Here is a 7,826-nt window from a genome sequence, read left to right as displayed (position 1 = left end):
TACTTTCTACATATGATATAGTATATGTTAGGAGTGACATTCCTACTATGTTAATACCGATGATCTCTTCGGTGATTTGGAATGTTACACATGAAGGGATGGCTAGGGCCCACGGTGGTCTAATGATGCTATTAACAGTTGGAAGGAACCATGCACTTAGTTTATTATGTTTGATCTTTTATGATGGATGTTTATATCTTCTATGATGATGTATCATGTGTATCATGTGATAATCTTTACTTTGATGTATCATGGATTAGAATAGGATGATGTACCTTATTCCACATATGTATATTCTTTTAAACTTTTCATACTCTGTGACATGTATAGTGGATGATTGAGCATTTAGAAATGTAATGTATAAACATTGGACTTATCACTATTATTTCATGTGGTTGTTATATTAGATGGATTCAATAATATTAGTTGATTTAGATGTAATTCAACGTTAAGGGATCCTTAAAGAATGTAATCTGTTATGTACGTTATGTTTATGGACATTTTTATTGCTTCCATTATTGTGTATTAGTTATTTGTGGTATTTACTTTCATATTTAAAAAAAAAAATGCTACCAAACTTAGTGAAATTCTAGGTTAATTCTTTGGATCCATTGGTGGGGCATTACAAACCTAAACTCTAACTATAACTATAACTCTATCTCTAACTATAACCCTAACTCAAACTATAACCCTAACCCTAACCCTAAGTCAAACTCATGCTTTAACCCTTAACCAAACCCTAACCTGGACCATAATCCTAACCCTAAGCATTATAACTATAATCCTAACCTTAACCCTAACTCTAATCCTTACACTCACCTTAACCCTACTCTACCCCTACCTCTAACTATAAATCTAACTTTACCATAATTATACTCTAACCCTAATCCTAACCCTAAGTGTAACCTTAACCCTAACTCAAACCCTTACGCTAACCTTGACCATGATGCTAACTCTATATATAACCCCAACTCTATATATAAACATAACCCTAACGATAACCTTATGCCTGACCCTTTCTCTAACTCCAACCCTAACCCTAACCCTAACCCTAACCCTACCCCTACCTCTAATTGTCTAACTCAACCATATTGGACTTTAACCCTAATTATAATGGTAACCCTAAACCTAACTTTAACCTTAACCCTAACTCCAAACTCTAACTCTAACCCTAACTCTAACCCTGACTCAAACTCAAACCCTAATCCTAACCATAATTCTTTGGCTCTTTCTACCCCTAACTCAAGCTATAACCCTAATCCTAACTCTAACTCTAACCCTAATCCTAACCCTACCCATACCCCTAACTCTAACCCTAAATCTAACTCTAATTGTAAATCTAACTCTACCATAATTAGACTCTAAGCCTAAATGTATCCCTTAGTTTAATCTTGACTAAAACCCTAACCCTAACTCTAACCTTAACCCCAACTCAAAACTCTAACCCTAACCTTAACCCTTACTTTAATCTTGACTAAAACCCTAATCCTTACTCTAAGTCTAATTCTAACTCTGCCTCTAACTCAAGCCCTAACTCTTATTCTAACCCTAACCCTAACTATATTTGTAACCTGAACCCTAATTCTTACTTGTGTCCTTACCCTAACCCTAACACTAACTCACTCTAATTTTAAACTTAACCCTAACTCTAACCCTAACAATAGTTGTAATCCTAAAAATAGCCCTAGCCCTAACTCTAATTGTAACTCTAATCCTAACCCTAACTCTAGTTATAATTGTAACCCTAACCCTACCCCTAACTCAAATTAAAACCCTAACCCTAACCCTAACCCTAACTCTACTTTTGAATATAACATTTTATGTAACAATATCCTTAAAATAAAATTGAATTAAAGTGATGCAAATAAACACTATATATAGAATTAAAAAATAAAATGTTAAAGAATAATTTTATAGTAAGTTTACACTACTACAATTTTATAGTATGTTTATACAACTATATTTAAAAAGAAATAAATAAATCAATACTAACCATATCAAAAATAGAAAAACTAAAAATACTTTTTTCCTGTTGTGCCACGATTGCCACTAGCTTTTATATACCTATATATATATTACATCGAGAGTAATCATTCTCTAGGCACCTATTTTTTCATAAATCCCAATTGTGATTAAAATAACCTTGGGATTAAATAAAAATAGGTGCCTCGAGAACAATTACTCTAGGCGTAATATATATATATATATATATATATATATATATATATATTTCAATTTTATTAGTCTTTGCTACATGACATTTTGAAGACTTGCATTTTGATCATCACCTAGATCCAATGAAAGCTAAGTGTTCCATATATTCTCATGAGAGATGGATTCAATCACTACTCATGAAACATGGGTCAATGAGTTTGACTCAAAATCACACAGTTAAATGCTAATAGCAATATCACGACTTACTATTAGATTTATAATCACTTATTATTATGATTGGATTTGAATTTGATATTGATAATATCTATATCCATATGAAATGTGATTTGCTTTATTCAATTATGTAGCTCACCTTACTTAAAAATAATGTTACTTGTAAGATATTAATAAAACATATTCAAACTCCTCCACTATGTAAGACTAAAGATCATTATATGCTCTTAGGCATTTTGTTTTTAATATAATTATTTTCTTTTAATGGGTGTCACCGATTACTATTAGAATACAAACTTCAAATTCCTCAACATAGAAAAAAATCATCAATTTTTACAATTCAATTCTTGTGCTCACGATTCGGGTTAGATATAAAAGGTGTTTTTTTTCCAACTTCGGCTCTTTGACATTTTATTTAGGTTCTTTTATCTTTATAGATCACTCAAACCCTTGGCTTAATTGTTCTCTCAACAGGTTTATATATCTGTGACCTTTGGATTTAAAAACCACTTTATTGATGAATCTGATGCTTTGCCCATTGCAGGAATGGGATAAATGTTATGGAGTGAGAAACCTTATAAATCTGGTAGCAAAATGTGCAAAAATGCAAGGGTTTCTTTCTGGGACGTTTCTTAATCGGAGGGAGGAATTTGTGAAGGAGATGGGAGGATACATGCAACAAGGTAAAATCAAATTCAAGGAAGATGTAAAACAGGGAATATGGAGTTTCTTAGAAGCATTCAATTCTCTGTTCAGTGGGTGAAATACAGGGAAAGTTCTCTTTCAGATCACACCCAGCTGATTAGCATAACAAATCAAAGTCTCTCTCTTTTGGAAATGTGTCTACAACGCTCTGGAAAGCTTATGATTGCACTGAAACTCCTTATAATTAAAAAAGAGCATTCTTTATCAGCCAAGCTATCGGAAAAATATGTCAATGGTGGAAACGCCTGAGGTACTTGGATGTTGTGATATATCAGTTGTAGATGAAATAAAACTAAGCACAATATTTACAGTTTGCATGTATACTTGCAAAACAAACAGTTTGTAATGTTGACGTCAGATGTCTACTCCCGGGCGGCGTTTCTAGAAATCTAAACTCTATAATAATTTTTTAATCAAACCCATAAGGTGAATTACTTAGATTTTTTCATCAAAATCATTAGGTTAATTGGGCCCGTTTTATTTTGTTTAATTTGAAGGTTTTTATTTTTTTTCATAAATATATCATCTGACATTTTATTTTTTAATAAATAAAATAGTTAATGTAGGAACCTGCCTTTGATTGTGATAATAAATCAGGGCACTTCTGTGATCTTCATATTTTGTTAGACATCAACTTTAACAGATTAGTTGACTCTTAGCAACAATGTTTGAAAATTATCTGCATTGATGTTTGAAGGTTACAAAGACAACTATAAAGATATCTTGATCCAAGCAATCTAGCCAGGTTGACATAGCGAAATTAGAAGAATAAGGCAAAACAAACGCTCAACATGATAGGGTAACTAGTAACCAGCAACGCTACCAACACTAATAAACAAAATATTGTACTTATCAATAATCAATAATTTTTCAATATAAAATTGGCAATAAAATCAATCAACAACATAATATTTTCTCAGACCATTACATTGGATTGCGTGGACACGATTCACCCTCTCCTCTTCCATTTTGAAGATTTATGAGAAGCATTATAGGATCCACACTCTTGATAAGATCAAAGTCCTCATATGCTTCATCTCCTTGAAGAGTAACAACCAAGTGGGTACCTTCATCAATGTGAAAGTGACTCTCAAATTATTATAGACTATTTCAAAGTATTGTGACAAAGAATAATCATTGGCCCTAACATATGCCTTTACAATCATACTTAGTTTTTTTTAATAGATGATAATCAGATAAGTGTAGGTTCGAATTGCAATTATATTGCATATTGTATAACAAATCTAGATGCATGAAACTTGAACTTTGATATTGTCAATCTGGAGAGAATAATGTATTCCAATGATCTTCTCTTTGTGATTGGTCACACGGGTTTGTTATCTTTTAACATTTTATTAGAAATGAATTTGAATGTCATATTTATTGCAAGTTCTTAATTAGTGGCTTTTAGCTTTAGATTTGAAAATTTGCCTAATTTGAGAATCATGTCATGTAATTGCTATTCATTAATTGAAGATTTGATGGTTCTTGAAATTAGCCTCCTACAAACATTTCTTGGAAGCTTTAGTTATTGGTGGATCATTTGTCATGGAAGGTGTTAATTTCATGTGTTCTTTTTGCATTGTTGTCAATTTGATGAATTATAACTTAGATTTGTGTAGTTTGCAAAAAAGAATAATCTTTGTAAAGCCGATTTTTCTTTTTAGGTGCTTCTCTTGTTGCAGCACTAAGTTCCATTCAAAAGGGTGCTATAGCAGAAGGAATGGTTGTGCATGACTATCTCTAGTGCGGCCATGACCCTACTTCTTTCGCAGTAATGATGGAGGTATTAGATTAGTAGGAAAAGAATGCCACATGGAGATTAGAAATAAAATAATGGTTCTTTTCTTTGTTCCAAGGGTTTCTGACTAAGAGATAATTTTTGATACATCAACCAATCATTATAATAATAGCCTGAAACTTTGCGAGCATATAATATGAATTAACACTTGAATTTTTTTATTGTGTTCTTAGGATGGTGTTGCAGTTCCTGGTTTAATCATTGTTGCTCTATCCTTGGTTGTAGTTAATGTAACTAAAAATCCAATTTATGATCCAATTGGATCTATTCTAGTGGGCTAGTTACTTGGAATGGTCTATTTTCTCTACTTTCATGTTTTGTCTTATTGCTTGTTTTACTAGAGCCTCATGGGAAGTTACATTTTTTAATCTAGTAGAGTTCTCTTTTTTCTAAATATTATGTTGGCTTATATGCCCTAGTTTTTTCTTTACATCATATCTCCTTTGTCCATGTTGGCAAGTTCTCTTGTGATTGACGTGACAAATAGATATAGATGCTTACAAAATATACATACTATAAAATTCCCCTGTCCAAACCATTAGAAAGCCAAAAAACATAGATTTTGACTAGGTTATGTATTAGGTCTAAGAATGAGAATTGACTATTACCTATTTTAGAAATAAAATGAATTAATTTGTTATTTAGGAACATGCTATATTTTGAAGTAATAGATTTAGAACATAAATGAATATACTTACTGGTGCATAGTATCTCTTATCACGTTCTCCAAACACATTCTGTAAGAGGATTGTGCTTCAGACCATCTTCTATGTTTCTCTAATCTTATCCTATGCTTTATCAATACGGTTTCAAGATCTTCCAATACAAGAGATTCTGCTTCATTTTGTTGTTGTAATTCTTTCAGCTCTTTGTACATTTGGGATATGTCTTCCTCTTTTCTTTGAAAATCTTTCTCTCTTGTCTTCTTTAATCAAGATTCTTTCTGAATTGTTGTTGACAAATTAACTCCTTACCAGGGAAATATCCTCTTTTGTTCTCCTTCAGCTCCCAATCTTCTTTTACTAGTCAATACTGCATATTTTCACATCAGAAGTTGTCATGCACCTGAACATTAGTCTAATACATTCTATACAAAATCTAACAAAATCATTTGTTATTACCCTTGAGATATAAATATATGATTTGTGAAGTTTTTAATAGAAGACAACCTTGTCTTTGATTTGCACTGTAGATCTATTTCTAAACAAGTGTTCATTTACTTTAATTTCTTTCCAGTTACTAGGTCTGAATCTTTGAACTACTTGATGAAGAGCTTCCTCTTCTTCTAATGTCCATCTTCTTCTACCCAGGGTACCTTTTTTTACAAATTTGATTTCTATTTAAAGACAAGACTTGCATGATAATGCTTAAAAATGACTTAGTTCAAAGAAAAATGCTACTAAGGTGTTTTGAAATGCAAATGATTGAACCTATGGGCCAGAAAGGATATATAGATAGACCATTTTGAGGCTTCAAAGTATCATTTTTTTTGTTTGCGTGTCCTTACTATAGGAGTTGGAGCAAGACCAATTTGACTCTTCTTCTCACAAAAATGTTGAGGCCAAGAATGGAAATCTGCGACCAGAAGTTTAGTAAATGGTTCATTCACCCCTACAAAAAAGAGAAAAGGAAATGCTCTCTGCCTAAAATAACATGTTTATGCATCCCCTCATCAACCACAAAAAGATGTTAAATCCTCATCAACTATATTACCTAGAACGAACGAAGAAAGCTACAAATGATTCTAATTGTTGAAGTTACTCTTTCCACAACTATTTTTTAAAACACTTACAAATTTATGTTTGAGATTACAGATTCTCTACCTGAAATCTAAAAATTTTGACAAGAAAATCAATTAAAACTTATTAACTATGAATCTAAGTTGTAGATCCCACAACAACACAAGGAATTCTAGTTTATTTTTCTTCCTTTGATTGACTTTCCATTGGACCAATCTTAGATTGCTCGAAACTATTTTGCCTCCTCCTGCGATCCAACAAAGAGTAGTATATCAAATCATAAGAGTCCACTCAAAATCTCATGAAATCTCATGCAAATCTGTGTAACTATATACAATAGTACATACTTGAATGAGGAAACCAGTGATCAACCTCCCAAACAAGTGGAGAAGCAAGGTCTGCATTTTTTTTATAGAACATTTCCATAAAGATCTATCCTGAATAGAGCGGGATCAAATCCTACATTTCTACAAAGTGAAAAAAGAAAAAGTCTTTTAAAAAACCCTCTTTCTTTAAAAGAAATGTGTTCCTACAAAAAAGAAAAATACTACATTTTATGTTATATAGAGAAATTAAATTGAAATGATTTCTAACAGTTGAAATCCTGCCAAAAATTTCTAGAAGATTCAAATGATAAAGAGGTGATCTATTAGGACTTCGAAGAAGATGAATAGTACCAAATACATATTATATAAAAATTTCTAATAAGAAACAAAATGTCTCTTATGACATCAAATAAGATGAATAGTGAATGATATCAAACACATAACAAATGCAAAAATGAGTATGATGTAACTAACCCCAAATGATCAAGTTGTTGCCAAAGAGAATCTACAAATCTTCTTGTGCTCGATGGGTCTCTTTCTTCTGATTCAATGATTGGGAATAGCTTATTGAACTCCTTCACCTTGGCAATCTAAACAAATAATAGAATTACCTGAGTTATTCAATCTACCTTTGTGTTTTATGCTCATCTGTTATACTCTCTATCATCAAATTTGAAGCTATAGACACACAAATAAGGAAGAGTGATTGTTTAATGAGTTGTACAAAAAAATGTAAAACATGATTTATTGGTATGAATAGGAATCTATTGTGTACATCAATTCTTAAATCAATTTTGTTTTGTATTTATGAGCCCATCAGGATGCAAGAATGCGTAATGGTATATTTATATAAACAATCATTTTTTT

The sequence above is a fragment of the Cupressus sempervirens genome, chromosome 10, assembly GCF_028749045.1.
Source record: "Cupressus sempervirens isolate cs-2001-9-10 chromosome 10, ASM2874904v1, whole genome shotgun sequence".
Taxonomy (NCBI): Eukaryota; Viridiplantae; Streptophyta; class Pinopsida; order Cupressales; family Cupressaceae; genus Cupressus; species Cupressus sempervirens.
This window is presented reverse-complemented; position numbering follows the sequence as displayed.